This window comes from Neovison vison, chromosome 6, assembly GCF_020171115.1.
Source record: "Neovison vison isolate M4711 chromosome 6, ASM_NN_V1, whole genome shotgun sequence".
Lineage (NCBI taxonomy): Eukaryota > Metazoa > Chordata > Mammalia > Carnivora > Mustelidae > Neogale > Neogale vison.
This window is the reverse complement of record NC_058096.1, coordinates 74,324,378-74,332,012: the sequence shown is the minus strand read 5'-3', so window position 1 is coordinate 74,332,012 and position 7,635 is coordinate 74,324,378. Positions and strand designations below refer to the sequence as shown.

Here is a 7,635-nt window from a genome sequence, read left to right as displayed (position 1 = left end):
TTAGTGGCTTAATGCAGCAAAATTTATTTCTCACTAAAACAAAGCCCTCTGTGAGTCTGGGTAACACTTTGGAACAACTGTCCACATTGTGGTACCTCAGTAGGCTTGGGGCTTTTCCAGGACTGTTGTGGCAGAAAGGGGAAGGGACAGAGTAGAAAACAGAGCACAGGCTTTTATTGGCTCAGCCGGAAAGTCCATATGTCGCTTTCATTTACACACATTACATAGAACGTTAGCCTAGGTCCCACCTAACTGCTGTAGGCTGAGTCCCAGGAAGGAAGGAAGAACTGATATTCCTAGATGAATATCTGGAAAAGAGGAGGAGAATGTATAAGGAAGTGGCGAAATCCCCCCCAGAAAGGCATGTCTTTATTCTCATAAACTATCACTAGAGTTTTTACTGTGATACGCTTCTGTCTGATAGAGCCTCTAATGATATGAAAGAAAGAGCTCCTTGAGAAAGAGAAAATAGCCTGTGCATACACAATGCTTCATAGCTTGGAGAGAAAAGGGAAGAAGGATGTGACAGTAGCTGAAGGATACCAAAATCTCACACTTTAGAATTTAAAAAAAAAAAAAATCTGCTAAATAATATAGTGCCTACCAAACAAAGTAGAATGAGAGGAGGAACAGCTCTATTCATTTAGTTAGTGTGGATTAATGGCTACTATCATGTCTCCTGAGCAGAAGGATTTACTAAAACAACCTCTTAGTTTCATTTTGTGCTAACAACTCTACCAACTACCTTAATTAATTGCCCAAAAACTGTTAATAACCATGTCATCATAGGCCATCATGTAAATGAGCTTTAAAAAGTAAAATCTGAAGAGCAATCTTGCCATTCATTTATCTGAACTAATTATAATGTAGGAATAATTCTCACAGCAGGTGAAAACTGAGAAAAAGCATGCTTTTGCGGGAAAGCAAAACATTTTAGATTTGACATCAAAATTTTGGAAGAAACAAAGAGCTTCCTTTTTTGCAAGGGAGTATTTTAAGTTTGTTATTTTTGTTACATTCACATTTTTAATGAAGTATTTGTAAAAAAATCAAAGAAGACATGGTGCTTGCTTCGATAGCATATAACTAAAATTGGAATACTAGAGAGAAGATTATTAATTTAGCCCCTGTACAAGGATGACACGCAAATTTGTGAAGCATTCTATCTTTTTAAAAAAGATATGGAAGATTGTGGTGTTTTCTTTTTAATGTTGATGGAATAAAGTATCATATTTTCATGAAGGAATTATGAGCAGAATCAACAAGGAAGAGAAGGTATTACACTTGAGAATCGATGGATGATATTCATAAACTGGCTGGCTGTTTTGTTTTAGTGAGAGTATAATTTATAGCTATAAAATGTAGAATATATCCTGCCGATGTGTTATTCCAGTTGTGGAGTGGAGGATAACCTCGTGCCTGACAAAATGGAGCAAGAGGCCATGAAGAGATATACCACCAGCCCAGTGAACCTGGCTGTCTTCCCCCATGCGACCATGGTGCTGTTGGCCGTTGGCATGTTCCTCGCCTCTTGGTTCTTCATTTATGAGGTTACCTCCACCAAGTGCACTCGGGATGTCTATAAAGAGCGCCTCATCTCCTGGATGGCCTCCACTTTCTGGGCTTTGGAGTCTTCTTCCTGCTGCTCTGGGTTGGCGTCTATGAATGAACGCTCAAGGGGTCCATCCAGGGGGCTTCACTGAATCCCTGCTTCCATAAATTAATTCGTTTACTATTGTTGGAAGTGTCCTACCTGCTTCTCATGATAAAGACAGATCAAAAAATGAACATCAAAAAATGTAGAATATATCATTTCTTAGGAAGGCAGCCTGGTGCAGTGAAAAGTGATGGATAGAAATTTACATCCTCTTACATTTTAGAAGTGAGCTTGGGTTTACTCTTTTTTGCTTCATGGAGCCACAGGATGTAGAATTGGTATGAAGACAAGCTGTTATGGTATGTAATAGACCCATCTCTGTTCTTGACATATGGTTAAGTAATTATTGTAGCTATGTTTTCTTGTTTTTCACCTTTGTAAGTTCTGTTATTTACATTTTCTTAAATTTTATTACCTTTCCTTTTGAGGAACAATCCTGTTATTTATAAACTAATTTATCTTATAAAGTTAAAAAGTGTTCAGAAAGGCTCCAAAGGGGAGAATATTTGGAAACTTTCAGGAACAGTCTCACTTTTTAGAAGGAACCTTAAAACTCTTCCTAGAAGCAAATGGTAGTTTTAAAGTCTGCATCTACTGAAATAAATTGTTTAAAAATTTAGTTTTCCATGTGTGAGGAAAGTTGCAGCATCAGCATAGGTGGAAAAAAAATCTATATGCCCTGATAATTAAGTTGTCTATGAAAGTATATATAAAAGGAACTCATTAAAATTATTTAGAAGATGAAAAATCTCATGATCTTCATTTACACTGCCCATTCTGACCTGGGACAGAGAAGTAGAAAAGCACAAGGAATCCTAAGCCATAGAAAGTCATTTCTTTTTTTTTTTTTTGAAAGTCATTTCTTTATTTTTAATAAAATATCAATGGATATTTTACTATGATCGCTTCTGTAGGGTTTTACCTTCATTTTGATTTCAATAAGTGAAAGCTTTGGAGGGTAGCATATAGGTTTGCTAATAACCTCATCTAGCTCAACTTTATGTTCCATAAAGTTAACATCTTTTTTTAAGAAAAAGCATCCAAAACTTGTAAATAAAGCAGAAGATGACTGAGTAACTTGTCAATGTCATTGTTTAACAGATCCGACTGAGAATTTAATTTAATTTTATTAAATTTTAAGTCAATATACTTGTATTGACTTAACTGTTTACTGCTTCATCATTTTTTAAAAAGATTTTATTTATTTATTTGACAGAGACATCACAAGTAGGCAGAGAGGCAGGCAGAGAGAGAGAGAGAGAGGAGGAGGAGGAGGAACAGGCTCCCTGCTGAGTAGAGAGCTCGATGTGGGACTCGATCTCAGGACCCTGAGATCATCACCTGAGCCGAAGGCAGAGGTTTAAGCCACTGGGCCACCCAGGTGGCCCTGCTTCATCATTTTTTTACTATTTTCCATTTACATGTTACCTTGTGTGATTCTAGCTAGGAGAAAACATGATGCCAAATGTTATAATTTGATTTCTCTATAGGATATTACATAGTTTTGTACCTAGCAAATTCATTTCAGCATTCCTTTGACTGACTATTATTTGAAAAAATCATCCTGACCCTTGTTAAAGAATAGTAAGGGCGATTTTATTCAAGGGACTAGTGCAATGGCATTTTGCTGTAGGGGAGACAGAGATTGGGCTCAGTTCTAAATACAAGCAAAAGAGAGGATTTATAGCCAAAGAGCAGGGTGGGGGCATTGGTGGATAGAAAATTACTGTGGAGGTATCCAGACTACTGGGGTAGGGACGGCTTCTGCTAAAGACAGGCTAGGGCGATCAGGTATTAAGGGGAAAGGGAGATAAGGGATTTGATCAGATTTTGTGGGTGATCAAATATTGACGGTGGCAGTTTCTTGTAAACTGACGTGGCAAAATTCTTGCTGCTAGGGGTGATGCAGGTGACAAGGAAGAGCACTAAAGCCCAAGGTCAAGGCTTCAAGGTTTTGAGGAGCTTGATGAGAATTAGATCAAGGAGAGCCTGTCTTTGTCATTAAGTATTTCTGTTTCTCAAAATCTCCTTTGAACTGGTCTTTCCATCTTACTGGTTCCTTTGTTAATTGATAAATTAATTAGATCTTTGATATGTGTTCATTTTATATTTATATGAGAGTCATGTTTTGAATTTTTTTGAAAATTGTACTTTAACCCCTCAATCATAAGCTCATTTTTATGTAAAAGTTTTTGAAATGTAACTTCAAAAAAAGTTGTGGAGGAAATAATGTCTCTTGACAATAGTTTGATCTAATTCTATGCTATTAATCAGTTTTTTAACTAATTAGCAAGTTATTGCACACATATAGTAAGAATATTAGCATCTCCAATAAGAATATGTTCAATTAGGCAGTAAGGTATCAAATATTTCTCTCAAGAGCATTTCTACATTTTAATATTTTAGGAGATTAGGATTATCACAAAAGAGCTAAGTAAAACCATTTTATGTGCTCTGTAAATATAAGATATGGAATAATTCAGGGGCAATCATTTATTGCTTAAGTGATATGTTTTTTAAACAACATTTTAATAAGAACGGCACAGTGTCTTGACAGTAAAGTTTGTATGCTTAGAGTATGCATTGCCCTTAGATGTGATTTGGGAAAATTAGGTAGGAATAGAGATGAGATAAAGGTGAGGAGACCAAACATTATTTTATATGCCCAATGTTTTATATATTACTCCTTCTTTTTCTTCCTTTCAGGTATCAGTTTGGGCCCAAATGAGAAAGTGGGTAGTTGGAGGAGAATTAGTTATAAAAGGACCTCTTACAAAGGTGTGAGAATCATGTCAAGAAACCACTCTTGAGAGTGTAGCTTGTAGCAGTGGGTGTTACCTACAGAGAGGGTACCCAGGAGGTGCTGTGCCCTCAGACTGAGGCAGCTGACTGTCAGGGAGCGAACTGCAGGGATGAATAGCATGACTTTACTCTCCTTTCTCCATCCCCTGTGGATACTCCCAGTTGGCAAACTCTAACCAGAATCCAAAAGATAAAGTTGTGCATTGATGCAATCCATATTCCTTAGCCTCCTCATGGCACAGGGTAGGGTGGTGATGGGTAATAACATGGATCTAAAAGATAATATGAAAGATGTCCTGCACATCTGATAAATATTCAACAGGGATGTTAGTGCTAGAATATAGAACAGGAGAGACCAAGACTGGAAGACTTTTCTGGCTGGGATTAGAGGTTTGTGCAATCCAGTTTCATGCCAAAGGAACATGTAGGATTGAGTGGGAGCACCGTCTGTCCCGGTGGGGAATTAGGTCTGGAGCGAAGTAGTCAGTAAGGTCCAGGGAGATGCAGTTAAATTCTCTGAACTTAGGTAGTTGAGCTGAATTAACATTCTGGAAACAACCAACTTGGTGACAGTGAGACAATCCCTTTAACTTGCCTAGTTTTACATTTTTCATGTGTAGTGGAATGAATGCTGTATCTTCATATAATTTTAAGTGGGAAAATAAAAATGGGAGCAAACTTTATCAGTTTTTATATTGTCTTACTTATAGGTATTATTTTTCAAAAGACCAGCTAAAACAGCATCTTTTGTGTCCTCATATTATTATTTATCAATGAATTCTCCCCGAAGGAGGCAATCAACACCAGATTGTTAGGGTCACTTTAATCAGAACTGTAATGGTTTACTCTACTCTATGAAGTCGATATTTATTCTATATATAATGAGGAAGCAAGAAGTGATAAAATGATCATCTGTAAGAATTAAGCCTTTATGTCCAGATGGAGGGGAAAAGCTTTATTTTAATTAGATACTCCTCTCAAGTATAAAGGGAAAGGTAAGTTAGTGTCTCGATTACAAAAGAAGCAACTCAAGGTTAAGTAATTTGAATGCGCACTAGTTGACCCTGAGAGAGAATGAGGGGATTGGTATTTAACCTAAGGTTGGGTGCATTTCCAGCCTTGGGGCCTGGAAGGCCCTCTCTGCATTTCACTGCAGAGATCGGTATGTACAGCCTGATTGCCCCTGTCAAGTGTGTGCTTGGCTTGCTCTCCAGCTTGCATGTCTCTGCTGATTACTGGCAGCTTGAAATTGTCCTGAAAGAGAATGAGTGCTCTTGATTAATCCCCATGCACAGTATCAACATATTATTGATTCATTATCAGCACATCGTGTTTCATTTCTCTGCAACAGGGATGGGCTGAAGGCAAACGTGACTTCAAAACAGATGCAGCCCCATGAACATCCAAGTTGGGTAGTTGGCTGCTTTTTGTGGGTAAATTCCTTCCATGACATAAAATGCAGAAAATATTCCTCTTCTCTGGAGAACAACTGTAGAGTTTAACACTCCAGTTTAACAACTATAAAACAATCTGGCTTATTTTATTATTTATGTGTTTTGTTATAAAAGCAGCAGATAAGCAAGTTCTCTAAGTTAGAGTGCATTAGATATTAAGCACTTTATTATATACAGTTTTCATTTGTATCACTGTTAAATATAAAGCTTTAAAGAGACAAGTGAACATTGATTTATTCATTAATCATTTATTCAGTCATCCACTTACTGAGACCTACTACATTACATTGTATACTAGGCACCAGGAGGACAAAGCTGCAAGGGTATGGTTAGATTCAGAGTTCACAGAGAGAAGAGGTAGGTATGTGAAAAAATACATATATAGATTGATATCTATAAATTATTGCTTGTATATTATGTATAAGTGTATATAAATTATATGTAATATATAAACATATAAAACAAACATGCATACATTTAGTAATAGAGATATATACAAGGTAATGAAGGGATAATTAATTCTTAAAGCAGTATTTCAGAGAAAATTGTGACCATGCTAGGGTCTGGGAAATAAATAGAGGTTCTCCTGGAAGATGAGGGTAAGAAGAGATCTTTGATCAAGGAAACAGCCTGTGAAAGAGAGCTACAAGTTTCCTTTAGGTTATGCTAAGTAGTTGAGTGTTGAGTTTTTTTGAAGCATACATTTCAAAAGGGAGTGATGAAATATTAGGCTACAAAGGCAGGAGAGGGGCGGTTTTCTATACAAGCCTTCTACACAGGCTGGCTTTTAGTAGGCAGTAGGGCTCTGAACACTGGAATCGAATCTGCATATTCAAAGACCACCCTGATACATTTGAGTGTTACATCACTGGAATTACAGATCCTAGTCACAGGTTGAGCAAGTACCTTGAGGAAGTGGCATTGGGGATGAAGGCAGAGATTCAGTAAGTATCTAAGAGATATAATCACAGGCGTTTAGTTCAGATTGGAGGTTGGCAATAAAGAGTCGTTGAGGATGCCTCACAGGATTCTGTCTCATGTCTGTTCCCTACCAACTGAGCTAGGGAAAAGCAATAGAAAAGTCAAATTGTGGTGGTAGGAAGCAGGGACGAAAGATGGTGTGGCATAGTAATAATAATTGGTGATGTTTTCACATGGTTGACTTTAAAGGGTGGGTGTCTGGTAGACAATGGAATCTTTATGTCTGACACTCGGCCATAGCAAGGCAGCTAGATAATGGAAATGATAATGGGCAGAAATGATAATGGTACATATTGCTATCAACTAGGTCATAATGGCTTTGTCTCTAAGACCACACCCAAAATAGTGCAAGCTAAAATAGAAGACTATCTTTTGCAATTCCACAGGTTAACTATGTCCTTAGAAGTCACTTCTTTTTTTTTTTTTCCAATTTATTTATTTTCAGAAAAACAGTATTCATTATTTTTTCATCACACCCAGTGCTCCATGCAAGCCATGCCCTCTATAATACCCACCACCTGGTACCCCAACCTCCCACACCCCTGCCATTTCAAACCCCTCAGACTGTTTTTCAGAGTCCATAGTCTCTCATGGTTCACCTCCCCTTCCAATTTACCCAAATTCCCTACTCCTCTCTAACGCCCCTTGTCCTCCATGCTATTGGTTATGCTCCACAAATGAGTGAAACCATATGATAATTGACTCTCTCTGCTTGACTTATTTCACTCAGCATAATCTCTT

The 7,635-nt window shown here is 37.5% G+C and overlaps 1 non-coding gene and 1 pseudogene across 1 annotated transcript; both read left to right on the top strand.

The window, feature by feature from the left end:
- The first annotated feature begins 1,064 nt into the window (after positions 1–1,064).
- LOC122911009 lies at positions 1,065–1,172 on the top strand. Its single transcript, XR_006385352.1, has one exon. It is a non-coding gene; the product is annotated as a U6 spliceosomal RNA (small nuclear RNA).
- Positions 1,173–1,427: 255 nt separating this feature from the next.
- On the top strand, positions 1,428–1,669 carry LOC122910078 (annotated as a pseudogene).
- The last annotated feature ends 5,966 nt before the right edge of the window (positions 1,670–7,635 follow it).